The sequence below is a fragment of the Heterodontus francisci genome, chromosome 34 (genome assembly GCF_036365525.1).
Source record: "Heterodontus francisci isolate sHetFra1 chromosome 34, sHetFra1.hap1, whole genome shotgun sequence".
NCBI classification, from domain to species: Eukaryota; Metazoa; Chordata; class Chondrichthyes; order Heterodontiformes; family Heterodontidae; genus Heterodontus; species Heterodontus francisci.
The window spans coordinates 58,024,917-58,051,006 of NC_090404.1; positions in this window are offsets into that span (position 1 = coordinate 58,024,917).

The following is a 26,090-nucleotide window of genomic DNA, read 5'->3' on the forward strand; positions in this document are numbered from 1 at the left end:
TGTCAGAGAGAGTCAGATAGTGATAGAGAGTGTCAGAGAGTGATAGTGAGTGTCTGAGAGTGTCAGAGAGTGTCAGAGAGTGATAGAGAGTGATAGAGAGTGTCAGAGAGTGTCAGATAGAGATAGTGAGTGTCTGAGAGTGTCAGAGAGAGTCAGATCGTGATAGAGAGTGATAGAGAGTGTCAGAGAGTGTCAGAGAGTGTCAGAGAGTGATAGTGAGTGTCTGAGAGTGTCTGAGAGTGTCAGAGAGTGTCAGATAGAGATAGTGAGTGTCTGAGAGTGTCAGAGAGAGTCAGAAAGTGATAGAGAGTGTCAGAGAGTGTCAGAGAGTGTCAGAGAGTGTCAGAGAGTGATAGAGAGTGAAAGAGAGTGTCAGAGAGTGTCAGAGAGTGTCAGATAGTGATAGAGTGAAAGAGAGTGTCAGAGAGTGTCAGAGAGTGTCAGAGAGTTATAGAGAGTGTCAGAGAGTGATAGAGAGTGATAGAGAGTTTCAGAGAGTGTCAGAGAATGGCAGAGAGTGACAGAGAGTGTCAAAGAGTGATAGAGAGTGTCAGAGAGTGTCAGAGAGTGTCAGAGAGTGATAGAGAGTGATAGAGAGTTTCAGAGAGTGTCAGAGAGTGTCTGAGAGTGTCAGAGAGTGTCAGAGAGTGTCAGAGAGTGTCAGAGAGTGATAGAGAGTGATAGAGAGTGTCAGAGAGTGTCAGAGAGTGTCAGAGAGTGTCAGAGAGTGATAGAGAGTGTCAGAGAGTGTCAGAGAGTGATAGAGAGTATCAGAGAGTGATAGAGGGTGTCAGAGAGTGTCAGAGAGTGTCAGAGAGTGGCAGAGAGTGATAGAGAGTTTCAGAGAGTGTCAGAGAGTGTCAGAGAGTGTCAGAGAGTGTCTGAGAGTGTCTGAGAGTGTCAGAGAGTGTCAGAGAGTGACAGTGAGTGTCTGAGAGTGTCTGAGAGTGTCTGAGAGTGTCAGAGAGTGATAGAGAGAGATAGAGAGTGTCAGAGAGTGTCAGAGAGTTTCAGAGAGTGATAGAGAGTGATAGAGAGTGTCAGAGAGTATCAGAGAGTGTCAGAGAGTGTCAGAGATTGATAGAGAGTGAAAGAGAGTGTCAGAGAGTGTCAGAGAGTGATAGAGAGTGATAGAGAGTGTCAGAGAGTGTCAGAGAGTGTCAGAGAGTGTCAGAGAGTTTCAGAGAGTGATAGAGAGTGATAGAGAGTGTCAGAGAGTATCAGAGAGTGTCAGAGAGTGTCAGAGAGTGTCAGAGAGTGTCAGAGAGTGATAGTGAGTGATAGAGAGTGTCAGTGAGTGTCAGAGAGTGATAGAGAGTGATAGAGAGTGTCAGAGAGTGTCAGAGAGTGTCAGAGAGTGATAGAGAGTGTCAGAGAGTGTCAGAGAGTGTCAGAGAGTGACAGAGAGTGATAGTGAGTGTCTGAGAGTGTCAGAGAGTGTCAGAGAGTGATAGTGAGTGTCAGAGAGTGTCAGAGAGTGTCAGAGAGTGATAGAGAGTGTCAGAGAGTGATAGAGAGTGTCAGAGAGTGTCAGAGAGTGTCAGAGAGTGTCAGAGAGTGATAGTGAGTGTCTGAGAGTGTCAGAGAGTGTCAGAGAGTGATAGAGAGTGATAGAGAGTGTCAGAGAGTGTCCGAGAGTGATAGAGAGTGTCAGAGAGTGTCAGAGAGTGATAGTGAGTGTCTGAGAGTGTCAGAGAGTGATAGAGATTGTCAGAGAGTGTCAGAGAGTGTCAGAGAGTGATAGTGAGTGTCTGAGAGTGTCAGAGAGTGATAGAGATTGTCAGAGAGTGTCAGAGAGTGTCAGAGAGTGATAGTGAGTGTCTGAGAGTGTCAGAGAGTGATAGAGATTGTCAGAGATTGTCAGAGAGTGTCAGAGAGTGTCAGAGAGTGTCAGAGAGTGTCAGAGAGTTTCAGAGAGTGATAGAGAGTGATAGAGAGTGTCAGAGAGTATCAGAGAGTGTCAGAGAGTGTCAGAGAGTGTCAGAGAGTGATAGTGAGTGATAGAGAGTGTCAGTGAGTGTCAGAGAGTGATAGAGAGTGATAGAGAGTGTCAGAGAGTGTCAGAGAGTGTCAGAGAGTGATAGAGAGTGTCAGAGAGTGTCAGAGAGTGTCAGAGAGTGACAGAGAGTGATAGTGAGTGTCTGAGAGTGTCAGAGAGTGTCAGAGAGTGATAGTGAGTGTCAGAGAGTGTCAGAGAGTGTCAGAGAGTGATAGAGAGTGTCAGAGAGTGATAGAGAGTGTCAGAGAGTGTCAGAGAGTGTCAGAGAGTGTCAGAGAGTGATAGTGAGTGTCTGAGAGTGTCAGAGAGTGTCAGAGAGTGATAGAGAGTGATAGAGAGTGTCAGAGAGTGTCCGAGAGTGATAGAGAGTGTCAGAGAGTGTCAGAGAGTGTCAGAGAGTGATAGTGAGTGTCTGAGAGTGTCAGAGAGTGATAGAGATTGTCAGAGAGTGTCAGAGAGTGTCAGAGAGTGATAGTGAGTGTCTGAGAGTGTCAGAGAGTGATAGAGATTGTCAGAGAGTGTCAGAGAGTGTCAGAGAGTGATAGTGAGTGTCTGAGAGTGTCAGAGAGTGTCAGAGAGTGATAGAGAGTGATAGAGAGTGTCATAGAGTGTCAGAGAGTGTCAGAGAGTGATAGAGAGTGTCAGAGAGTGTCAGAGAGTGTCAGAGAGTGTTAGTGAGTGTCAGAGAGTGTCAGAGAGTGATAGAGAGTGATAGAGAGTGTCAGAGAGTGTCAGAGAGTGTCAGAGAGTGATAGAGAGTGTCAGAGAGGATCAGAGAGTGTCAGAGAGTGTCAGAGAGTGATAGTGAGTGTCTGAGAGTGTCAGAGATTGTCAGAGAGTGTCAGAGAGTGTCAGAGAGTGATAGAGAGTGATAGAGAGTGTCAGAGAGTGTCAGAGAGTGTCAGAGAGTGTCAGAGAGTGATAGTGAGTGTCTGAGAGTGTCAGAGAGTGTCAGAGAGTGTCAGAGAGTGATAGTGAGTGTCTGAGAGTGTCAGAGAGTGATAGAGAGTGTCAGAGAGTGTCAGAGTGTGATAGAGAGAGATAGAGAGTGTCAGAGAGTGTCAGAGAGTGTCAGAGAGTGATAGAGAGTGTCAGAGAGTGTCAGAGAGTGTCAGAGAGTGATAGAGAGTGTCAGAGAGTGATAGTGAGTGTCTGAGAGTGATAGAGAGTGATAGAGAGTGTCAGAGAGTGTCAGAGAGTGTCAGAGAGTGATAGAGAGTGTCAGTGAGTGATAGAGATTGTCAGAGAGTGTCAGAGAGTGTCAGAGAGTGATAGTGAGTGTCTGAGAGTGTCAGAGAGTGTCAGAGAGTGATAGAGAGTGATAGAGAGTGTCATAGAGTGTCAGAGAGTGTCAGAGAGTGTTAGTGAGTGTCAGAGAGTGTCAGAGAGTGATAGAGAGTGTCAGAGAGTGTCAGAGAGTGTCAGAGAGTGATAGAGAGTGTCAGAGAGTGATAGAGAGTGATAGAGAGTGTCAGAGAGTGTCAGAGAGTGTCAGAGAGTGATAGTGAGTGTCAGAGAGTGATAGTGAGTGTCTGAGAGTGATAGAGAGTGATAGAGAGTGTCAGAGAGTGTCAGAGAGTGTCAGAGAGTGATAGAGAGTGATAGAGAGTGATAGAGAGTGTCAGATAGAGATAGTGAGTGTCTGAGAGTGTCAGAGAGAGTCAGATAGTGATAGAGAGTGTCAGAGAGTGTCCGAGAGTGATAGAGAGTGTCAGAGAGTGTCAGAGAGTGTCAGAGAGTGATAGTGAGTGTCTGAGAGTGTCAGAGAGTGATAGAGATTGTCAGAGAGTGTCAGAGAGTGTCAGAGAGTGATAGTGAGTGTCTGAGAGTGTCAGAGAGTGATAGAGATTGTCAGAGAGTGTCAGAGAGTGTCAGAGAGTGATAGTGAGTGTCTGAGAGTGTCAGAGAGTGTCAGAGAGTGATAGAGAGTGATAGAGAGTGTCATAGAGTGTCAGAGAGTGTCAGAGAGTGATAGAGAGTGTCAGAGAGTGTCAGAGAGTGTTAGTGAGTGTCAGAGAGTGTCAGAGAGTGATAGAGAGTGATAGAGAGTGTCAGAGAGTGTCAGAGAGTGTCAGAGAGTGTCAGAGAGTGATAGAGAGTGTCAGAGAGGATCAGAGAGTGTCAGAGAGTGTCAGATAGTGATAGAGAGTGTCAGAGAGTGTCCGAGAGTGATAGAGAGTGTCAGAGAGTGTCAGAGAGTGTCAGAGAGTGATAGTGAGTGTCTGAGAGTGTCAGAGAGTGATAGAGATTGTCAGAGAGTGTCAGAGAGTGTCAGAGAGTGATAGTGAGTGTCTGAGAGTGTCAGAGAGTGATAGAGATTGTCAGAGAGTGTCAGAGAGTGTCAGAGAGTGATAGTGAGTGTCTGAGAGTGTCAGAGAGTGTCAGAGAGTGATAGAGAGTGATAGAGAGTGTCATAGAGTGTCAGAGAGTGTCAGAGAGTGATAGAGAGTGTCAGAGAGTGTCAGAGAGTGTTAGTGAGTGTCAGAGAGTGTCAGAGAGTGATAGAGAGTGATAGAGAGTGTCAGAGAGTGTCAGAGAGTGTCAGAGAGTGTCAGAGAGTGATAGAGAGTGTCAGAGAGGATCAGAGAGTGTCAGAGAGTGTCAGAGAGTGATAGTGAGTGTCTGAGAGTGTCAGAGAGTGATAGAGAGTGTCAGAGAGTGTCAGAGTGTGATAGAGAGAGATAGAGAGTGTCAGAGAGTGTCAGAGAGTGTCAGAGAGTGATAGAGAGTGTCAGAGAGTGTCAGAGAGTTTCAGAGAGTGATAGAGAGTGTCAGAGAGTGATAGTGAGTGTCTGAGAGTGATAGAGAGTGATAGAGAGTGTCAGAGAGTGTCAGAGAGTGTCAGAGAGTGATAGAGAGTGTCAGTGAGTGATAGAGATTGTCAGAGAGTGTCAGAGAGTGTCAGAGAGTGATAGTGAGTGTCTGAGAGTGTCAGAGAGTGTCAGAGAGTGATAGAGAGTGATAGAGAGTGTCATAGAGTGTCAGAGAGTGTCAGAGAGTGTTAGTGAGTGTCAGAGAGTGTCAGAGAGTGATAGAGAGTGTCAGAGAGTGTCAGAGAGTGATAGAGAGTGTCAGAGAGTGATAGAGAGTGATAGAGAGTGTCAGAGAGTGTCAGAGAGTGTCAGAGAGTGATAGTGAGTGTCAGAGAGTGATAGTGAGTGTCTGAGAGTGATAGAGAGTGATAGAGAGTGTCAGAGAGTGTCAGAGAGTGTCAGAGAGTGATAGAGAGTGATAGAGAGTGATAGAGAGTGTCAGAGAGTGATAGTGAGTGTCTGAGAGTGTCAGAGAGTGTCAGAGAGTGATAGAGAGTGATAGAGAGTGTCAGAGAGTGTCAGATAGAGATAGTGAGTGTCTGAGAGTGTCAGAGAGAGTCAGATCGTGATAGAGAGTGATAGAGAGTGTCAGAGAGTGTCAGAGAGTGTCAGAGAGTGATAGTGAGTGTCTGAGAGTGTCTGAGAGTGTCAGAGAGTGTCAGAGAGTGATAGAGAGTGATAGAGAGTGTCAGAGAGTGTCAGATAGAGATAGTGAGTGTCTGAGAGTGTCAGAGAGAGTCAGAAAGTGATAGAGAGTGTCAGAGAGTGTCAGAGAGTGTCAGAGAGTGTCAGAGAGTGATAGAGAGTGAAAGAGAGTGTCAGAGAGTGTCAGAGAGTGTCAGATAGTGATAGAGTGAAAGAGAGTGTCAGAGAGTGTCAGAGAGTGTCAGAGAGTTATAGAGAGTGTCAGAGAGTGATAGAGAGTGATAGAGAGTTTCAGAGAGTGTCAGAGAATGGCAGAGAGTGACAGAGAGTGTCAAAGAGTGATAGAGAGTGTCAGAGAGTGTCAGAGAGTGTCAGAGAGTGATAGAGAGTGATAGAGAGTTTCAGAGAGTGTCTGAGAGTGTCTGAGAGTGTCAGAGAGTGTCAGAGAGTGTCAGAGAGTGATAGAGAGTGATAGAGAGTGTCAGAGAGTGTCAGAGAGTGTCAGAGAGTGTCAGAGAGTGTCAGAGAGTGATAGAGAGTGTCAGAGAGTGTCAGAGAGTGATAGAGAGTATCAGAGAGTGATAGAGGGTGTCAGAGAGTGTCAGAGAGTGTCAGAGAGTGGCAGAGAGTGATAGAGAGTTTCAGAGAGTGTCAGAGAGTGTCAGAGAGTGTCAGAGAGTGTCTGAGAGTGTCTGAGAGTGTCTGAGAGTGTCAGAGAGTGTCAGAGAGTGACAGTGAGTGTCTGAGAGTGTCTGAGAGTGTCTGAGAGTGTCAGAGAGTGATAGAGAGAGATAGAGAGTGTCAGAGAGTGTCAGAGAGTGTCAGAGAGTGATAGAGAGTGTCAGAGAGTGTCAGAGAGTTTCAGAGAGTGATAGAGAGTGATAGAGAGTGTCAGAGAGTATCAGAGAGTGTCAGAGAGTGTCAGAGATTGATAGAGAGTGAAAGAGAGTGTCAGAGAGTGTCAGAGAGTGTCAGAGAGTGATAGAGAGTGATAGAGAGTGTCAGAGAGTGTCAGAGAGTGTCAGAGAGTGTCAGAGAGTTTCAGAGAGTGATAGAGAGTGATAGAGAGTGTCAGAGAGTATCAGAGAGTGTCAGAGAGTGTCAGAGAGTGTCAGAGAGTGATAGTGAGTGATAGAGAGTGTCAGAGAGTGTCAGAGAGTGATAGAGAGTGATAGAGAGTGTCAGAGAGTGTCAGAGAGTGTCAGAGAGTGATAGAGAGTGTCAGAGAGTGATAGAGAGTGTCAGAGAGTGTCAGAGAGTGTCAGAGAGTGTCAGAGAGTGATAGTGAGTGTCTGAGAGTGTCAGAGAGTGTCAGAGAGTGTCAGAGAGTGTCAGAGAGTGATAGTGAGTGTCTGAGAGTGTCAGAGAGTGTCAGAGAGTGATAGAGAGTGATAGAGAGTGTCAGAGAGTGTCCGAGAGTGATAGAGAGTGTCAGAGAGTGTCAGAGAGTGTCAGAGAGTGATAGTGAGTGTCTGAGAGTGTCAGAGAGTGATAGAGATTGTCAGAGAGTGTCAGAGAGTGTCAGAGAGTGATAGTGAGTGTCTGAGAGTGTCAGAGAGTGATAGAGATTGTCAGAGAGTGTCAGAGAGTGTCAGAGAGTGATAGTGAGTGTCTGAGAGTGTCAGAGAGTGTCAGAGAGTGATAGAGAGTGATAGAGAGTGTCATAGAGTGTCAGAGAGTGTCAGAGAGTGATAGAGAGTGTCAGAGAGTGTCAGAGAGTGTCAGAGAGTGTTAGTGAGTGTCAGAGAGTGTCAGAGAGTGATAGAGAGTGATAGAGAGTGTCAGAGAGTGTCAGAGAGTGTCAGAGAGTGATAGAGAGTGTCAGAGAGGATCAGAGAGTGTCAGAGAGTGTCAGAGAGTGATAGTGAGTGTCTGAGAGTGTCAGAGATTGTCAGAGAGTGTCAGAGAGTGTCAGAGAGTGATAGAGAGTGATAGAGAGTGTCAGAGAGTGTCAGAGAGTGTCAGAGAGTGTCAGAGAGTGATAGTGAGTGTCTGAGAGTGTCAGAGAGTGTCAGAGAGTGTCAGAGAGTGATAGTGAGTGTCTGAGAGTGTCAGAGAGTGATAGAGAGTGTCAGAGAGTGTCAGAGTGTGATAGAGAGAGATAGAGAGTGTCAGAGAGTGTCAGAGAGTGTCAGAGAGTGATAGAGAGTGTCAGAGAGTGTCAGAGAGTGATAGAGAGTGTCAGAGAGTGATAGTGAGTGTCTGAGAGTGATAGAGAGTGATAGAGAGTGTCAGAGAGTGTCAGAGAGTGTCAGAGAGTGATAGAGAGTGTCAGTGAGTGATAGAGATTGTCAGAGAGTGTCAGAGAGTGTCAGAGAGTGATAGTGAGTGTCTGAGAGTGTCAGAGAGTGTCAGAGAGTGATAGAGAGTGATAGAGAGTGTCATAGAGTGTCAGAGAGTGTCAGAGAGTGTTAGTGAGTGTCAGAGAGTGTCAGAGAGTGATAGAGAGTGTCAGAGAGTGTCAGAGAGTGTCAGAGAGTGATAGAGAGTGTCAGAGAGTGATAGAGAGTGATAGAGAGTGTCAGAGAGTGTCAGAGAGTGTCAGAGAGTGATAGTGAGTGTCAGAGAGTGATAGTGAGTGTCTGAGAGTGATAGAGAGTGATAGAGAGTGTCAGAGAGTGTCAGAGAGTGTCAGAGAGTGATAGAGATTGTCAGAGAGTGTCAGAGAGTGATAGTGAGTGTCTGAGAGTGTCAGAGAGTGTCAGAGAGTGATAGAGAGTGATAGAGAGTGTCATAGAGTGTCAGAGAGTGTCAGAGAGTGTTAGTGAGTGTCAGAGAGTGTCAGAGAGTGATAGAGAGTGTCAGAGAGTGTCAGAGAGTGTCAGAGAGTGATAGAGAGTGTCAGAGAGTGATAGAGAGTGTCAGAGAGTGTCAGAGAGTGTCAGAGAGTGTCAGAGAGTGATAGAGAGTGTCAGAGAGTGTCAGAGAGTGTCAGAGAGTGTCAGAGAGTGTCAGAGAGTGATAGTGAGTGCCTGAGAGTGTCAGAGAGTGTCAGAGAGTGATAGAGAGTGATAGAGAGTGTCAGAGAGTGTCAGAGAGTGTCAGAGAGTGATAGAGAGTGAAAGAGAGTGTCAGAGAGTGATAGAGAGTGATAGAGAGTGTCAGAGATTGTCAGAGAGTGTCAGAGAGTGATAGAGAGTGTCAGAGAGTGTCAGAGAGTTTCAGAGAGTGATAGAGAGTGTCAGAGAGTGTCAGAGAGTGTCAGAGAGTGATAGTGAGTGTCTGAGAGTGTCAGAGAGTGATAGAGAGTGATAGAGAGTTTCAGAGAGTGATAGTGACTGATAGAGAGTGTCAGAGAGCGTCAGAGAGTGTCAGAGAGTGATAGAGAGTTTCAGAGAGTGTCAGAGAGTGTCTGAGAGTGTCAGAGAGTGTCAGAGAGTGTCAGAGAGTGATAGTGAGTGTCTGAGAGTGTCAGAGAGTGTCAGAGAGTGATAGAGAGTGATAGAGAGTGTCAGAGAGTGTCAGAGAGTGATAGTGAGTGTCTGAGAGTGTCAGAGAGTGATAGAGAGTGATAGAGAGTTTCAGATAGTGTCAGAGAGTGTCTGAGAGTGTCTGAGAGTGTCAGAGTGTCAGAGAGTGTCAGAGAGTGTCAGAGAGTGATAGTGACTGATAGAGAGTGTCAGAGAGCGTCAGAGAGTGTCAGAGAGTGATAGAGAGTTTCAGAGAGTGTCAGAGAGTGCCTGAGAGTGTCAGAGAGTGTCAGAGAGTGTCAGAGAGTGATAGTGAGTGTCTGAGAGTGTCAGAGAGTGTCAGAGAGTGATAGAGAGTGATAGAGAGTGTCAGAGAGTGTCAGAGAGTGATAGAGAGTGTCAGAGAGTGATAGAGAGTATCAGAGAGTGATAGAGCGTATCAGAGAGTGTCAGAGAGTGGCAGAGAGTGATAGAGAGTGATAGAGAGTTTCAGAGATTGTCAGAGAATGTCAGAGAGTGACAGAGAGTGTCAAAGAGTGATAGAGAGTGTCAGAGAGTGTCAGAGAGTTTCAGAGAGTGTCAGAGAGTGATAGAGAGTGATAGAGAGTGTCAGAGAGTGTCAGAGAGTGTCAGAGAGTGTCAGAGAGTGATAGAGAGTGATAGAGAGTGTCAGAGAGTGTCAGAGAGTGTCAGAGAGTGTCAGAGAGTGATAGAGAGTGTCAGAGAGTGTCAGAGAGTGTCAGAGAGTGATAGTGAGTGTCTGAGAGTGTCAGAGAGTGTCAGATAGTGATAGAGAGTGATAGAGAGTGTCAGAGAGTGTCAGATAGTGATAGTGAGTGTCTGAGAGTGTCAGAGAGTGATAGAGAGTTTCGGAGAGTGTCAGAGAGTGACAGAGAGTGATAGAGAGTGATAGAGAGTGTCAGAGAGTGTCAGATAGTGATAGAGAGTGTCAGAGAGTGTCAGAGAGTGTCAGAGAGTGTCAAAGAGTGTCAGATAGTGATAGTGAGTGTCTGAGAGTGTCAGAGAGTGATAGAGAGTGATAGAGAATTTCAGAGAGTGTCAGAGAGTGTCAGATAGTGATAGTGAGTGTCTGAGAGTGTCAGAGAGTGTCAGAGAGCGTCTGAGAGTGTCAGAGAGCGTCTGAGAGTGTCAGAGAGTGATAGAGAGTGTCAAAGAGTGATAGAGAGTGTCAGAGAGTGTCAGAGAGTGATAGAGAGTGATAGGGAGATTCAGAGAGTGTCAGAGAGTTTCTGAGAGTGTCAGAGAGTGTCAGAGAGTGATAGAGAGTGATAGGGAGATTCAGAGAGTGTCAGAGAGTGTCTGAGAGTGTCAGAGAGTGATAGAGAGTGATAGAGAGTGTCAGAGAGTGTCAGAGAGTGATAGAGAGTGATAGAGAGTGATAGAGAGTGTCAGAGAGTGTCAGAGAGTGTCAGAGAATGTCAGAGAGTGATAGAGAGTTTCAGAGAGTGTCAGAGAATGTCAGATGGTGATAGTGAGTGTCAAAGAGTGTCAGAGAGTGATAGAGAGTGATAGAGAGTGATGGAGAGTTTCAGAGAGTTTCAGAGAGTGTCTGAGAGTGTCAGAGAGTGATAGAGAGTGATAGAGAGTGTCAGAGATTGTCAGAGAGTGTCAGAGAGTGATAGAGAGTGATAGAGAGTTTCAGAGAGTGTCAGAGAGTGTCAGAGAGTGTCAGAGAGTGTCAGAGAGTGAGAGAGAGTGTCAGAGATTTTCAGAGAGTGTCAGAGAGTGTCTGAGAGTGTCAGAGAGTGATAGAGAGTGATAGAGAGTGTCAGAGAGTGTCAGAGAGTGTCAGAGAGTGTCAGAGAGTGATAGAGAGTGTCAGAGAGTGTCAGAGAGTGTCAGAGAGTGATAGAGAGTGATAGAGAGTGATAGAGAGTGTCAGAGAGTGTCAGAGAGTGGTAGAGTTTGGCAGAGAGTGATAGAGAGTGATAGAGAGTTTCAGAGAGTGTCAGAGAATGTCAGAGAGTGATAGAGAGTGTCAAAGAGTGATAGAGAGTGTCAGAGAGTGTCAGAGTGTCAGAGAGTGATAGAGATTGATAGAGAGTTTCAGAGAGTGTCAGAGAGTGTCTGAGAGTGTCAGAGAGTGATAGAGAGTAATAGAGAGTGTCAGAGAGTGTCAGAGAGTGTCAGAGAGTGATAGAGAGTGTCAGAGAGTGATAGAGAGTGATAGAGAGTGTCAGAGAGTGTCAGTGACTGTCAGAGAGTGTCAGAGAGTGAGAGAGAGTGTCAGAGATTTTCAGAGAGTGTCAGAGAGTGTCTGAGAGTGTCAGAGAGTGATAGAGAGTGATAGAGAGTGTCAGAGAGTGTCAGAGAGTGTCAGAGAGTGATAGAGAGTGTCAGAGAGTGTCAGAGAGTGTCAGAGAGTGATAGAGAGTGATAGAGAGTGATAGAGAGTGTCAGAGAGTGTCAGAGAGTGGTAGAGTTTGGCAGAGAGTGATAGAGAGTGATAGAGAGTTTCAGAGAGTGTCAGAGAATGTCAGAGAGTGATAGAGAGTGTCAAAGAGTGATAGAGAGTGTCAGAGAGTGTCAGAGTGTCAGAGAGTGATAGAGAGTGATAGAGAGTTTCAGAGAGTGTCAGAGAGTGTCTGAGAGTGTCAGAGAGTGATAGAGAGTAATAGAGAGTGTCAGAGAGTGTCAGAGAGTGTCAGAGAGTGATAGAGAGTGTCAGAGAGTGATAGAGAGTGATAGAGAGTGATAGAGAGTGATAGAGAGTGATAGAGAGTGTCAGAGAGTGTCAGAGAGTGTCAGAGAGTGATAAAGAGTGATAGAGAGTGTCAGAGAGTGTCAGAGAGTGATAGAGAGTGTCAGAGAGTGTCAGAGAGTGTCAGAGAGTGGTAGAGAGTGGCAGAGAGTGATAGAGAGTGATAGAGAGTTTCAGAGAGTGTCAGAGAATGTCAGAGAGTGATAGAGAGTGTCAAAGAGTGATAGAGAGTGTCAGAGCGTGTCAGAGTGTCAGAGAGTGATACAGAGTGTCAGAGAGTGTCAGAGTGTCAGAGAGTGATAGAGAGTGATAGAGAGTTTCAGAGAGTGTCAGAGAGTGATAGTGAGTGTCTGAGAGTGATAGAGAGTGTCAGAGAGTGTCAGAGAGTGGCAGAGAGTGATAGAGAGTGATAGAGAGTTTCAGAGAGTGTCAGAGAGTGTCAGAGAATGTCAGTGAGTGATAGAGAGTGTCAAAGAGTGATAGAGAGTGTCAGAGAGTGTCAGAGAGTGTCAGAGTGTCAGAGAGTGTCAGAGAGTGTTAGAGAGTAATAGAGAGTGTCAGAGAGTGTCAGAGAGTGATAGAGAGTGATAGAGAGTGTCAGAGAGTGATAGAGAGTGATAGAGAGTGTCAGAGAGTGTCAGAGTGTCAGAGAGTGTCAGAGAGTGATAGTGAGTGTCAGAGAGTGTCAGAGAGTCATAGAGAGTGATAGAGAGTGTCAGAGAGTGTCAGAGAGTGTCAGAGAGTGATAGAGAGTGTCAGAGAGTGATAGTGAGTGTCTGAGAGTGTCAGAGAGTGTCAGAGAGTGATAGAGAGTGATAGAGAGTGTCAGAGAGTGTCAGAGAGTGATAGAGAGTGATAGAGAGTGTCAGAGAGTGTCAGAGAGTGATAGAGAGTGTCAGAGAGTGATAGAGAGTGTCAGAGAGTGTCAGAGAGTGTCAGAGAGTGTCAGAGAGTGATAGTGAGTGTCTGAGTGTGTCAGAGAGTGTCAGAGAGTGATAGAGAGTGTCAGAGAGTGATAGAGAGTGATAGAGAGTGTCAGAGAGTGTCAGAGAGTGATAGAGAGTGTCAGAGAGTGTCAGAGAGTGTCAGAGAGTGTCAGAGAGTGTCAGAGAGTGATAGTGAGTGATAGAGAGTGTCAGAGAGTGTCAGAGAGTGATAGAGAGTTTCAGAGAGTGTCAGAGAATGTCAGATAGTGATAGAGAGTGTCAGAGAGTGTCAGAGAGAGTCAGAGAGTGATAGAGAGTGATAGAGAGTTTCAGAGAGTGTCAGAGATTGATAGTGAGTGATAGAGAGTGTCAGAGGGTGTCTGAGAGTGTCAGAGAGTGATAGAGAGTGATAGAGAGTGATAGAGAGTGTCAGAGAGTGTCAGAGAGTGTCAGAGAGTGTCAGAGAGTGATAGAGAGTGATAGAGAGTTTCAGAGAGTGTCAGAGAGTGTCTGAGAGAGTCAGAGAGTGAGAGAGAGTGATAGAGAGTGTCAGAGAGTGTCAGAGACTGTCAGAGAGTGTCAGAGAGTGAGAGAGAGTGTCAGAGATTTTCAGAGAGTGTCAGAGAGTGTCAGAGAGTGATAGTGAGTGATAGAGAGTGTCAGAGGGTGTCTGAGAGTGTCAGAGAGTGATAGAGAGTGATAGAGAGTGTCAGAGAGTGTCAGAGAGTGTCAGAGAGTGATAGAGAGTGATAGAGTGTGATAGAGAGTTTCAGAGAGTGTCAGAGAGTGATAGAGAGTGATAGAGAGTGTCAGAGAGTGTCAGAGAGTGTCAGAGAGTGATAGAGAGTGATAGAGTGTGATAGAGAGTTTCAGAGAGTGTCAGAGAGTGATAGAGAGTGATAGAGAGTTTCAGAGAGTGTCAGAGAGTGTCTGAGAGAGTCAGAGAGTGAGAGAGAGTGATAGAGAGTGTCAGAGAGTGTCAGAGACTGTCAGAGAGTGTCAGAGAGTGAGAGAGAGTGTCAGAGATTTTCAGAGAGTGTCAGAGAGTGTCAGAGAGTGATAGTGAGTGATAGAGAGTGTCAGAGGGTGTCTGAGAGTGTCAGAGAGTGATAGAGAGTGATAGAGAGTGTCAGAGAGTGTCAGAGAGTGTCAGAGAGTGATAGAGAGTGATAGAGTGTGATAGAGAGTTTCAGAGAGTGTCAGAGAGTGATAGAGAGTGATAGAGAGTGTCAGAGAGTGTCAGAGAGTGTCAGAGAGTGATAGAGAGTGATAGAGTGTGATAGAGAGTTTCAGAGAGTGTCAGAGAGTCTCTGAGAGAGTCAGAGAGTGATAGAGAGTGATAGAGAGTGTCAGAGAGTGTCAGAGACTGTCAGAGAGTGTCAGAGAGTGAGAGAGAGTGTCAGAGAGTGTCTGAGAGAGTCAGAGAGTGATAGAGAGTGATAGAGAGTGTCAGAGAGTGTCAGAGACTGTCAGAGAGTGTCAGAGAGTGAGAGAGAGTGTCAGAGATTTTCAGAGAGTGTCAGAGAGTGTCAGAGAGTGATAGAGAGTGTCAGAGAGTGTCAGAGAGTGTCAGAGAGTGTCAGAGAGTGTCAGAGAGTGATAGAGAGTGATAGAGAGTGTCAGAGAGTGTCAGAGAGCGATAGAGAGTGATAGAGAGTGTCAGAGAGTGTCAGAGAGTGGTAGAGAGTGGCAGAGAGTGATAGAGAGTGATAGAGAGTTTCAGAGAGTGTCAGAGAATGTCAGAGAGTGATAGAGAGTGTCAAAGAGTGATAGAGAGTGTCAGAGAATGTCAGAGAGTGTCAGAGAGTGATAGAGAGTGATAGAGAGTTTCAGAGAGTGTCAGAGAGTGTCTGAGAGTGTCTGAGAGTGTCAGAGAGTGATAGAGAGTGTCAGAGAGTGATAGAGAGTGTCAGAGAGTGATAGAGAGTGTCAGAGAGTGTCAGAGACTGTCAGAGAGTGTCAGAGAGTGATAGAGAGTGATAGAGAGTGTCGGAGAGTGTCAGAGAGTGATCGAGAGTGATAGAGTGTGTCAGAGAGTGTCAGAGAGTGGTAGAGAGTGGCAGAGAGTGATAGTGATAGATATTTTCAGAGATTGTCAGAGAATGTCAGAGAGTGATAGAGAGTGTCAAAGAGTGATAGAGAGTGTCAGAGAGTGACAGAGTGTCAGAGAGTGATAGAGAGTGATAGAGAGTTTCAGAGAGTGTCAGAGAGTGTCTAAGAGTGTCAGAGAGTGATAGAGAGTGATAGAGAGTTTCAGAGAGTGTCAGAGAGTGTCTGAGAGTGTCAGAGAGTGATAGAGAGTGATAGAGAGTGATAGAGAGTGTCAGAGAGTGCCAGAGAGTGATAGAGAGTGATAGAGAGTGTCAGAGAGTGTCAGAGAGTGTCAGAGAGTGATAGTGAGTGTCTGAGAGTGATAGAGAGTGTCAGAGAGTGATAGAGAGTGATAGAGAGTTTCAGAGAGTGTCAGAGAATGTCAGAGCGTGATAGAGAGTGTCAAAGAGTGATAGAGAGTTTCAGAGAGTGTCAGAGAGTGTCAGAGAGTGATAGAGAGTGATAGAGAGTGTCAGAGAGTGTCAGAGAGTGATAGAGAGTGATTGAGAGTGTCAGAGAGTGATAGAGAGTGTCAGAGAGTGTCAGAGAATGTCAGATAGTGATAGAGAGTGTCAAAGAGTGATAGAGAGTGTCAGAGAGTGTCAGAGAGAGTCAGAGTGTGATAGAGAGTGATAGAGAGTTTCAGAGAGTGTCAGAGAGTGATAGTGAGTGATAGAGAGTGTCAGAGGGTGTCTGAGAGTGTCAGAGAGTGATAGAGAGTGATAGAGAGTGATAGAGAGTGTCAGAGAGTGTCAGAGAGTGTCAGAGAGTGATAGAGAGTGATAGAGAGTTTCAGAGAGTGTCAGAGAGTGTCTGAGAGAGTCAGAGAGAGATAGAGAGTGATAGAGAGTGTCAGAGAGTGTCAGAGACTGTCAGAGAGTGTCAGAGAGTGAGAGAGAGTGTCAGAGATTTTCAGAGAGTGTCAGAGAGTGTCTGAGAGTGTCAGAGAGTGTCTGAGAGTGTCAGAGAGTGTCAGAGAATGTCAGAGAGTGTCAGAGAGTGTCAGAGAGTGTCAGAGAGTGATAGAGAGTGATAGAGAGTGATAGAGAGTGTCAGAGAGTGTCAGAGAGTGATAGAGAGTGATAGAGAGTGATAGAGACTGATAGAGAGTGTCAGAGAGTGATAGAGAGTGATAGAGAGTTTCAGAGAGTGTCAGAGAATGTCAGAGAGTGATAGAGAGTGTCAAAGAGTGATAGAGAGTGTCAGAGAGTGTCAGAGAGTGTCAGAGAGTGATAGAGAGTTTCAGAGAGTGTCAGAGAGTGTCTGAGAGTGTCTGAGAGTGTCAGAGAGTGATAGAGAGTGATAGAGAGTGTCAGAGAGTGTCAGAGAGTGATAGAGAGTGATAGAGAGTGATAGAGAGTGTCAGAGAGTGATAGTGAGTGCCTGAGAGTGATAGAGAGTGTCAGAGAGTGTCAGAGAGTGTCAGAGAGTGGCAGAGAGTGATAGAGAGTTTCAGAGAGTGTCAGAGAATGTCAGAGCGTGATAGAGAGTGTCAAAGAGTGATAGAGAGTTTCAGAGAGTGTCAGAGAGTGTCTGAGAGTGTCAGAGAGTGATAGAGAGTGATAGAGAGTATCAGAGAGTGTCAGAGAGTGATAGAGAGTGATTGAAAGTGTCAGAGAGTGATAGAGAGTGTCAGAGAGTGTCAGAGAGTGGCAGAGAGTGATAGAGAGTTTCAGAGAGTGTCAGAGAATGTCAGATAGTGATAGAGAGTGTCAAAGAGTGATAGAGAGTGTCAGAGAGTGTCTGAGAATGTCAGAGTGTGATAGAGAGTGATAGAGAGTGTCAGAGGGTGTCTGAGAGTGTCAGAGAGTGATAGAGAGTGATAGAGAGTGATAGAGAGTGATAGAGAGTGATAGAGAGTGTCAGAGAGTGTCAGAGAGTGATATAGAGTGATATAGAGTGATAGAGAGTGTCAGAGAGTGTCAGAGAGTGTCAGAGAGTGTCAGAGAGTGATAGAGAGTGATAGAGAGTGTCAGAGAGTGTCAGAGAGTGATAGAGAGTGATAGAGAGTGTCAGAGAGTGTCAGAGAGTGTCAGAGAGTGTCAGAGAGTGGTAGAGAGTGATAGAGAGTGTCAGAGACTGTCAGAGAGTGTCAGAGAGTGAGAGAGAGGGTCAGAGATTTTCAGAGAGTGTCAGAGAGTGTCTGAGAGTGTCAGGGAGTGCTAGAGAGTGATAGCGAGGTTCAGAGAGTGTCAGAGAGTGTCAGAGAGTGTCAGAGAGTGATAGAGAGTGATAGAAAGTGTCAGAGAGTGTCAGAGAGTGATAGAGAGTGTCAGAGAGTGTCAGAGAGTGATAGAGAGTGATAGTGAGTGTCAGAGAGTGTCAGAGAGTGGTAGAGAGTGTCAGAGAGTGATAGAGAGTTTCAGAGAGTGTCAGAGAATGTCAGAGAGTGATAGAGAGTGTCAAAGAGTGGTAGAGAGTGTCAGAGAGTGATAGAGAGTGTCAGAGAGTGTCAGAGAGTGATAGAGAGTGATAGAGAGTGTCAGAGAGTGTCAGAGAGTGATAGAGAGTGATAGAGAGTGTCAGAGAGTGTCAGAGAGTGATAGAGAGTGATAGAGAGTGTCAGAGAGTGTCAGAGAGTGGTAGAGAGTGGCAGAGAGTGATAGAGAGTGATAGAGAGTTTCAGAGAGTGTCAGAGAATGTCAGAGAGTGATAGAGAGTGTCAGAGAGTGTCAGAGAGTGATAGAGAGTGATAGAGAGTGATAGAGAGTGTCAGAGAGTGTCAGAGAGCGATAGTGAGTGTCAGAGAGTGATAGAGAGTGTCAGAGAGTGTCAGAGAGTGATAGAGAGTGATAGAGAGTGTCAGAGAGTGTCAGAGAGTGTCAGAGAGTGTTAGAGAGTAATAGAGAGTGTCAGAGAGTGTCAGAGAGTGATAGAGAGTGATAGAGAGTGATAGAGAGTGTCAGAGAGTGTCAGAGAGTGTTAGAGAGTAATAGAGAGTGTCAGAGAGTGTCAGAGAGTGATAGAGAGTGATAGAGAGTGTCAGAGAGTGTCAGAGAGCGATAGTGAGTGTCAGAGAGTGATAGAGAGTGTCAGAGAGTGTCAGAGAGTGTCAGAGAGTGATAGAGAGTGATAGAGAGTGTCAGAGAGTGTCAGAGAGTGATAGAGAGTGTCAGAGAGTGTCAGAGAGTGTCAGAGAGTGTCAGAGAGTGATAGTGAGTGTCTGAGAGTGTCAGCGAGTGTCAGAGAGTGTTAGAGAGTGTCAGAGAGTGTCAGAGAGTGTCAGAGAGTGTCAGAGAGCGATAGTGAGTGTCAGAGAGTGTCAGAGAGTGATAGAGAGTGTCAGAGAGTGTCAGAGAGTGTCAGAGAGTGTCAGAGTGTGATAGAGAGTGATAGAGAGTGTCAGAGAGTGTCAGAGAGTGATAGAGAGTGTCAGAGAGTGTCAGAGAGTGTCAGAGAGTGATAGAGAGTGTCAGAGAGTGTCAGAGAGTGATAGAGAGTGTCAGAGAGTGTCAGAGAGTGTCAGAGAGTGATAGAGAGTGATAGAGAGTGATAGAGAGTGTCAGAGAGTGATAGAGCGTATCAGAGAATGTCAGAGAGTTTCAGAGAGTGATAGAGAGTGATAGAGAGTTTCAGAGAGTGTCAGAGAGTGTCTGAGAGTGTCAGAGAGTGTCAGAGAGTGTCAGAGCGTATCAGAGAGTGTCAGAGAGTGATAGAGAGTGATAGAGAGTGATAGAGAGTTTCAGAGAGTGTCAGAGAATGTCAGAGAGTGACAGAGAGTGTCAAAGAGTGATAGAGAGTGTCAGAGAGTGTCAGAGAGTTTCAGAGAGTGATAGAGAGTGATAGAGAGTTTCAGAGAGTGTCAGAGAGTGTCAGAGAGTGTCAGAGAGTGTCAGAGAGTGTCAGAGAGTGTCTGAGAGTGTCAGAGAGTGTCAGAGAGTGTCAGAGAGTTTCAGAGAGTGATAGAGAGTGTCAGAGAGTGTCAGAGAGTGTCAGAGAGTGTCAGAGAGCGTCTGAGAGTGTCAGAGAGTGATAGAGAGTGTCAAAGAGTGATAGAGAGTGTCAGAGAGTGTCAGAGAGTGTCAGAGAGTGTCAGAGAGTGATAGAGAGTGTCAGAGAGTGTCAGAGAGTGTCTGTGAGTGTCTGAGAGTGTCAGAGAGTGTCAGATAGTGATAGAGAGTGATAGAGAGTGTCAGAGAGTGTCAGATAGTGATAGTGAGTGTCTGAGAGTGTCAGAGAGTGATAGAGAGTTTCGGAGAGTGTCAGAGAGTGTCAGAGAGTGTCAGAGAGTGTCAGAGAGTGTCAGAGAGTGTCAGAGAGTGTCAGATAGTGATAGTGAGTGTCTGAGAGTGTCAGAGAGTGATAGAGAGTGATAGAGAATTTCAGAGAGTGTCAGAGAGTGTCAGATAGTGATAGTGAGTGTCTGAGAGTGTCAGAGAGTGTCAGAGAGCGTCTGAGAGTGTCAGAGAGCGTCTGAGAGTGTCAGAGAGTGATAGAGAGTGTCAAAGAGTGATAGAGAGTGTCAGAGAGTGTCAGAGAGCGTCTGAGAGTGTCAGAGAGCGTCTGAGAGTGTCAGAGAGTGATAGAGAGTGTCAAAGAGTGATAGAGAGTGTCAGAGAGTGTCAGAGAGTGATAGAGAGTGATAGAGAGTGATAGGGAGATTCAGAGAGTGTCAGAGAGTGTCTGAGAGTGATAGAGAGTGATAGAGAGTGTCAGAGAGTGTCAGAGAGTGATAGAGAGTGATAGAGAGTGATAGAGAGTGTCAGAGAGTGTCAGAGAGTGTCAGAGAATGTCAGAGAGTGATAGAGAGTGATAGAGAGTGTCAGAGAGTGATAGAGAGTGATAGAGAGTGATAGAGAGTTTCAGAGAGTGTCAGAGAATGTCAGAGCGTGATAGAGAGTGTCAAAGAGTGATAGAGAGTTTCAGAGAGTGTCAGAGAGTGTCTGAGAGTGTCAGAGAGTGATAGAGAGTTATAGAGAGTGTCAGAGAGTGTCAGAGAGTGATAGAGAGTGATTGAGAGTGTCAGAGAGTGATAGAGAGTGTCAGAGAGTGTCAGAGAGTGATAGAGAGTGATAGAGAGTTTCAGAGAGTGTCAGAGAATGTCAGATAGTGATAGAGAGTGTCAAAGAGTGATAGAGAGTGTCAGAGAGTGTCAGAGAGAGTCAGAGAGTGATAGAGAGTGATAGAGAGTTTCAGAGAGTGTCAGAGATTGATAGTGAGTGATAGAGAGTGTCAGAGGGTGTCTGAGAGTGTCAGAGAGTGATAGAGAGTGATAGAGAGTGATAGAGAGTGTCAGAGAGTGTCAGAGAGTGTCAGAGAGTGTCAGAGAGTGATAGAGAGTGATAGAGAGTTTCAGAGAGTGTCAGAGAGTGTCTGAGAGAGTCAGAGAGTGATAGAGAGTGATAAAGAGTGTCAGAGAGTGTCAGAGACTGTCAGAGAGTGTCAGAGAGTGAGAGAGAGTGTCAGAGATTTTCAGAGAGTGTCAGAGAGTGTCAGAGAGTGATAGTGAGTGATAGAGAGTGTCAGAGGGTGTCTGAGAGTGTCAGAGAGTGATAGAGAGTGATAGAGAGTGATAGAGCGTGTCAGAGAGTGTCAGAGAGTGTCAGAGAGTGATAGAGAGTGATAGACTGTGATAGAGAGTTTCAGAGAGTGTCAGAGAGTCTCTGAGAGAGTCAGAGAGTGATAGAGAGTGATAGAGAGTGTCAGAGAGTGTCAGAGACTGTCAGAGAGTGTCAGAGAGTGAGAGAGAGTGTCAGAGAGTGAGAGAGAGTGTCAGAGAGTGAGAGAGAGTGTCAGAGAGTGTCTGAGAGAGTCAGAGAGTGATAGAGAGTGATAGAGAGTGTCAGAGAGTGTCAGAGAGTGGTAGAGAGTGGCAGAGAGTGATAGAGAGTGATAGAGAGTTTCAGAGAGTGTCAGAGAATGTCAGAGAGTGATAGAGAGTGTCAAAGAGTGATAGAGAGTGTCAGAGAGTGTCAGAGAGTGTCAGAGAGTGATAGAGAGTGATAGAGAGTTTCAGAGAGTGTCAGAGAGTGTCTGAGAGTGTCTGAGAGTGTCAGAGAGTGATATAGTCTGTCAGAGAGTGTCAGAGAGTGAGAGAGAGTGTCAGAGATTTTCAGAGAGTGTCAGAGAGTGTCAGAGAGTGATAGAGAGTGTCAGAGAGTGTCAGAGAGTGTCAGAGAGTGTCAGAGAGTGATAGAGAGTGATAGAGAGTGTCAGAGAGTGTCAGAGAGCGATAGAGAGTGATAGAGAGTGTCAGAGAGTGTCAGAGAGTGGTAGAGAGTGGCAGAGAGTGATAGAGAGTGATAGAGAGTTTCAGAGAGTGTCAGAGAATGTCAGAGAGTGATAGAGAGTGTCAAAGAGTGATAGAGAGTGTCAGAGAGTGTCAGAGAGTGTCAGAGAGTGATAGAGAGTGATAGAGAGTTTCAGAGAGTGTCAGAGAGTGTCTGAGAGTGTCTGAGAGTGTCAGAGAGTGATATAGTCTGTCAGAGAGTGATAGAGAGTGTCAGAGAGTGATAGAGAGTGTCAGAGAGTGTCAGAGACTGTCAGAGAGTGTCAGAGAGTGATAGAGAGTGATAGAGAGTGTCAGAGAGTGTCAGAGAGTGATCGAGAGTGATAGAGTGTGTCAGAGAGTGACAGAGTGTCAGAGAGTGATAGAGAGTGATAGAGAGTGATAGAGTGTGTCAGAGAGTGACAGAGTGTCAGAGAGTGATAGAGAGTGGCAGAGAGTGATAGTGATAGAGAGTTTCAGAGAGTGTCAGAGAATGTCAGAGAGTGATAGAGAGTGTCAAAGAGTGATAGAGAGTGTCAGAGAGTGACAGAGTAGCAGAGAGTGATAGAGAGTGATAGAGAGTTTCAGAGAGTGTCAGAGAGTGTCTGAGAGTGTCAGAGAGTGATAGAGAGTGATAGAGAGTTTCAGAGAGTGTCAGAGAGTGTCTGAGAGTGTCAGAGAGTGATAGAGAGTGATAGAGAGTGATAGAGAGTGTCAGAGAGTGCCAGAGAGTGATAGAGAGTGATAGAGAGTGTCAGAGAGTGTCAGAGAGTGTCAGAGAGTGATAGTGACTGTCTGAGAGTGATAGAGAGTGTCAGAGAGTGATAGAGAGTGATAGAGAGTTTCAGAGAGTGTCAGAGAATGTCAGAGCGTGATAGAGAGTGTCAAAGAGTGATAGAGAGTTTCAGAGAGTGTCAGAGAGTGTCAGAGAGTGATAGAGAGTGATAGAGAGTGTCAGAGAGTGTCAGAGAGTGATAGAGAGTGATTGAGAGTGTCAGAGAGTGATAGAGAGTGTCAGAGAGTGTCAGAGAATGTCAGATAGTGATAGAGAGTGTCAAAGAGTGATAGAGAGTGTCAGAGAGTGTCAGAGAGAGTCAGAGTGTGATAGAGAGTGATAGAGAGTTTCAGAGAGTGTCAGAGAGTGATAGTGAGTGATAGAGAGTTTCAGAGAGTGTCAGAGAGTGTCAGAGAGTGATAGAGAGTGATAGAGAGTGTCAGAGAGTGTCAGAGAGTGATAGAGAGTGATAGAGAGTGATAGAGAGTGTCAGAGAGTGTCAGAGAGTGATAGAGAGTGATAGAGAGTTTCAGAGAGTGTCTGAGAGTGTCTGAGAGAGTCAGAGAGTGATAGAGAGTGATAGAGAGTGTCAGAGAGTGTCAGAGACTGTCAGAGAGTGTCAGAGAGTGAGAGAGAGTGTCAGAGATTTTCAGAGAGTGTCAGAGAGTGTCTGAGAGTGTCAGAGAGTGTCTGAGAGTGTCAGAGAGTGTCAGAGAATGTCAGAGAGTGTCAGAGAGTGTCAGAGAGTGTCAGAGAGTGATAGAGAGTGATAGAGAGTGATAGAGAGTGTCAGAGAGTGTCAGAGAGTGATAGAGAGTGATAGAGAGTGTCAGAGAGTGATAGAGAGTGATAGAGAGTTTCAGAGAGTGTCAGAGAGTGATAGAGAGTGTCAAAGAGTGATAGAGAGTGTCAGAGAGTGTCAGAGAGTGATAGAGAGTTTCAGAGAGTGTCAGAGAGTGTCTGAGAGTGTCTGAGAGTGTCTGAGAGTGTCAGAGAGTGATAGAGAGTGATAGAGAGTGTCAGAGAGTGTCAGAGAGTGATAGAGAGTGATAGAGAGTGATAGAGAGTGTCAGAGAGTGTCAGAGAGTGATAGTGAGTGCCTGAGAGTGATAGAGAGTGTCAGAGAGTGTCAGAGAGTGTCAGAGAGTGTCAGAGAGTGTCAGAGAGTGGCAGAGAGTGATAGAGAGTTTCAGAGAGTGTCAGAGAATGTCAGAGCGTGATAGAGAGTGTCAAAGAGTGATAGAGAGTTTCAGAGAGTGTCAGAGAGTGTCTGAGAGTGTCAGAGAGTGATAGAGAGTGATAGAGAGTATCAGAGAGTGTCAGAGAGTGATAGAGAGTGATTGAAAGTGTCAGAGAGTGATAGAGAGTGTCAGAGAGTGTCAGAGAGTGGCAGAGAGTGATAGAGAGTTTCAGAGAGTGTCAGAGAATGTCAGATAGTGATAGAGAGTGTCAAAGAGTGATAGAGAGTGTCAGAGAGTGTCTGAGAATGTCAGAGTGTGATAGAGAGTGATAGAGAGTGTCAGAGGGTGTCTGAGAGTGTCAGAGAGTGATAGAGAGTGTCAGAGAGTGTCAGAGAGTGATATAGAGTGATATAGAGTGATAGAGAGTGTCAGAGAGTGTCAGAGAGTGTCAGAGAGTGATAGAGAGTGATAGAGAGTGATAGAGAGTGTCAGAGAGTGATAGAGAGTGATAGAGAGTGTCAGAGAGTGTCAGAGATTGTCAGAGAGTGTCAGAGAGTGGTAGAGAGTGATAGAGAGTGATAGAGAGTGTCAGAGACTGTCAGAGAGTGAGAGAGAGTGTCAGAGATTTTCAGAGAGTGTCAGAGAGTGTCTGAGAGTGTCAGGGAGTGCTAGAGAGTGATAGCGAGGTTCAGAGAGTGTCAGAGAGTGTCAGAGAGTGTCAGAGAGTGATAGAGAGTGATAGAGAGTGTCAGAGAGTGTCAGAGAGTGATAGAGAGTGATAGAGAGTGTCAGAGAGTGTCAGAGAGTGTCAGAGAGTGGTAGAGAGTGGCAGAGAGTGATAGAGAGTGATAGAGAGTGATATAGAGTTTCAGAGAGTGTCAGAGAATTTCAGAGAGTGATAGAGAGTGTCAAAGAGTGATAGAGAGTGTCAGAGTGTGTCAGAGAGTGTCAGAGAGTGATAGAGAGTGATAGAGAGTTTCAGAGAGTGTCAGAGAGTGTCTGAGAGTGTCAGAGAGTGTCAGAGAGTGATAGAGAGTGATAGAGAGTGTCAGAGAGTGTCAGAGAGTGATAGAGAGTGATAGAGAGTGATAGAGAGTGTCAGAGAGTGTCAGAGAGTGATAGAGAGTGTCAGAGAGTGGCAGAGAGTGGCAGAGAGTGATAGAGAGTGATAGAGAGTTTCAGAGAGTGTCAGAGAATGTCAGAGAGTGATAGAGAGTGTCAAAGAGTGATAGAGAGTGTCAGAGAGTGTCAGAGTTTCAGAGAGTGTCTGAGAGTGTCAGAGAGTGATAGAGAGTGATAGAGAGTGTCAGAGAGTGTCAGAGAGTGTCAGAGAGTGATAGAGAGTGATTGAAAGTGTCAGAGAGTGATAGAGAGTGTCAGAGAGTGTCAGAGAGTGTCAGAGAGTGTCAGAGAGTGATAGAGAGTGTCAGAGAGTGTCAGAGAGTGTCAGATAGTGATAGTGAGTGTCTGAGAGTGTCAGAGAGTGATAGAGAGTGTCAGAGAGTGATAGAGAGTGATAGAGAGTGTCAGAGAGTGTCTGAGAGTGTCAGAGAGTGTCTGAGAGTGTCAGAGAGTGATAGAGAGTGATAGAGAGTGTCAGAGAGTGTCAGACAGTGTCAGAGAGTGATAGAGAGGTTCAGAGAGTGTCAGAGAGTGATAGAGAGTGTCAGAGAGTGATAGAGAGAGTCAGAGAGTGTCAGAGAGTGATAGAGATTGATAGAGAGTTTCAGAGAGTGTCAGAGAGTGATAGAGAGTGATAGAGAGTGTCAGAGAGTGTCAGAGAGTGTCAGAGAGTGATAGAGAGTGATTGAAAGTGTCAGAGAGTGATAGAGAGTGTCAGAGAGTGTCAGAGAGTGTCAGAGAGTGTCAGAGAGTGATAGAGAGTGTCAGAGAGTGTCAGAGAGTGTCAGATAGTGATAGTGAGTGTCTGAGAGTGTCAGAGAGTGATAGAGAGTGTCAGAGAGTGATAGAGAGTGATAGAGAGTGTCAGAGAGTGTCTGAGAGTGTCAGAGAGTGTCTGAGAGTGTCAGAGAGTGATAGAGAGTGATAGAGAGTGTCAGAGAGTGTCAGACAGTGTCAGAGAGTGATAGAGAGGTTCAGAGAGTGTCAGAGAGTGATAGAGAGTGTCAGAGAGTGATAGAGAGAGTCAGAGAGTGTCAGAGAGTGATAGAGATTGATAGAGAGTTTCAGAGAGTGTCAGAGAGTTTCAGAGAGTGATAGAGAGTGTCAGAGAGTGATAGAGAGTGTCAGAGAGTGTCAGAGAGTGATAGTGAGTGATAGAGAGTTTCAGAGTGTGTCAGAGAGTGTCTGAGAGTGTCAGAGAGTGATAGAGAGTGTCAGAGAGTGTCAGAGAGTGATAGTGAGTGATAGAGAGTTTCAGAGAGTGTCAGAGAGTATCTGAGAGTGTCAGAGAGTGATAGAGAGTGTCAGAGAGTGTCAGAGAGTGATAGTGAGTGTCTGAGAGTGTCAGAGAGTGATAGTGAGTGATAGAGAGTGTCAGAGAGTGTCAGAGAGTGATAGTGAGTGTCTGAGAGTGTCAGAGAGTGATAGTGAGTGTCTGAGAGTGTCAGAGAGTGACAGAGAGTGATAGTGAGTGTCTGAGAGTGATAGAGAGTGTCAGAGAGTGATAGAGAGTGTCAGGGAGTGTCAGAGAGTGATAGTGAGTGATAGAGAGTTTCAGAGAGTGTCAGAGAGTGTCAGAGAGTGTCAGAGAGTGATAGAGAGTGTCAGAGAGTGTCAGAGAGTGATAGAGAGTGTCAGAGAGTGTCAGAGAGTGATAGTGAGTGATAGAGAGTTTCAGAGAGTTTCAGAGAGTGTCAGAGAGTATCTGAGAGTGTCAGAGAGTGATAGAGAGTGTCAGAGAGTGTCAGAGAGTGATAGTGAGTGTCTGAGAGTGTCAGAGAGTGATAGTGAGTGATAGAGAGTGTCAGAGAGTGTCAGAGAGTGATAGTGAGTGTCTGAGAGTGTCAGAGAGTGATAGTGAGTGTCTGAGAGTGTCAGAGAGTGACAGAGAGTGATAGTGAGTGTCTGAGAGTGATAGAGAGTGTCAGAGAGTGATAGAGAGTGTCAGGGAGTGTCAGAGAGTGATAGTGAGTGATAGAGAGTTTCAGAGAGTGTCAGAGAGTGTCAGAGAGTGTCAGAGAGTGATAGAGAGTGTCAGAGAGTGTCAGAGAGTGATAGAGAGTGTCAGAGAGTGTCAGAGAGTGATAGTGAGTGATAGAGAGTTTCAGAGAGTGTCAGAGAGTGTCTGAGAGTGTCAGAGAGTGATAGAGAGTGTCAGGGAGTGTCAGAGAGTGATAGTGAGTGATAGAGAGTTTCAG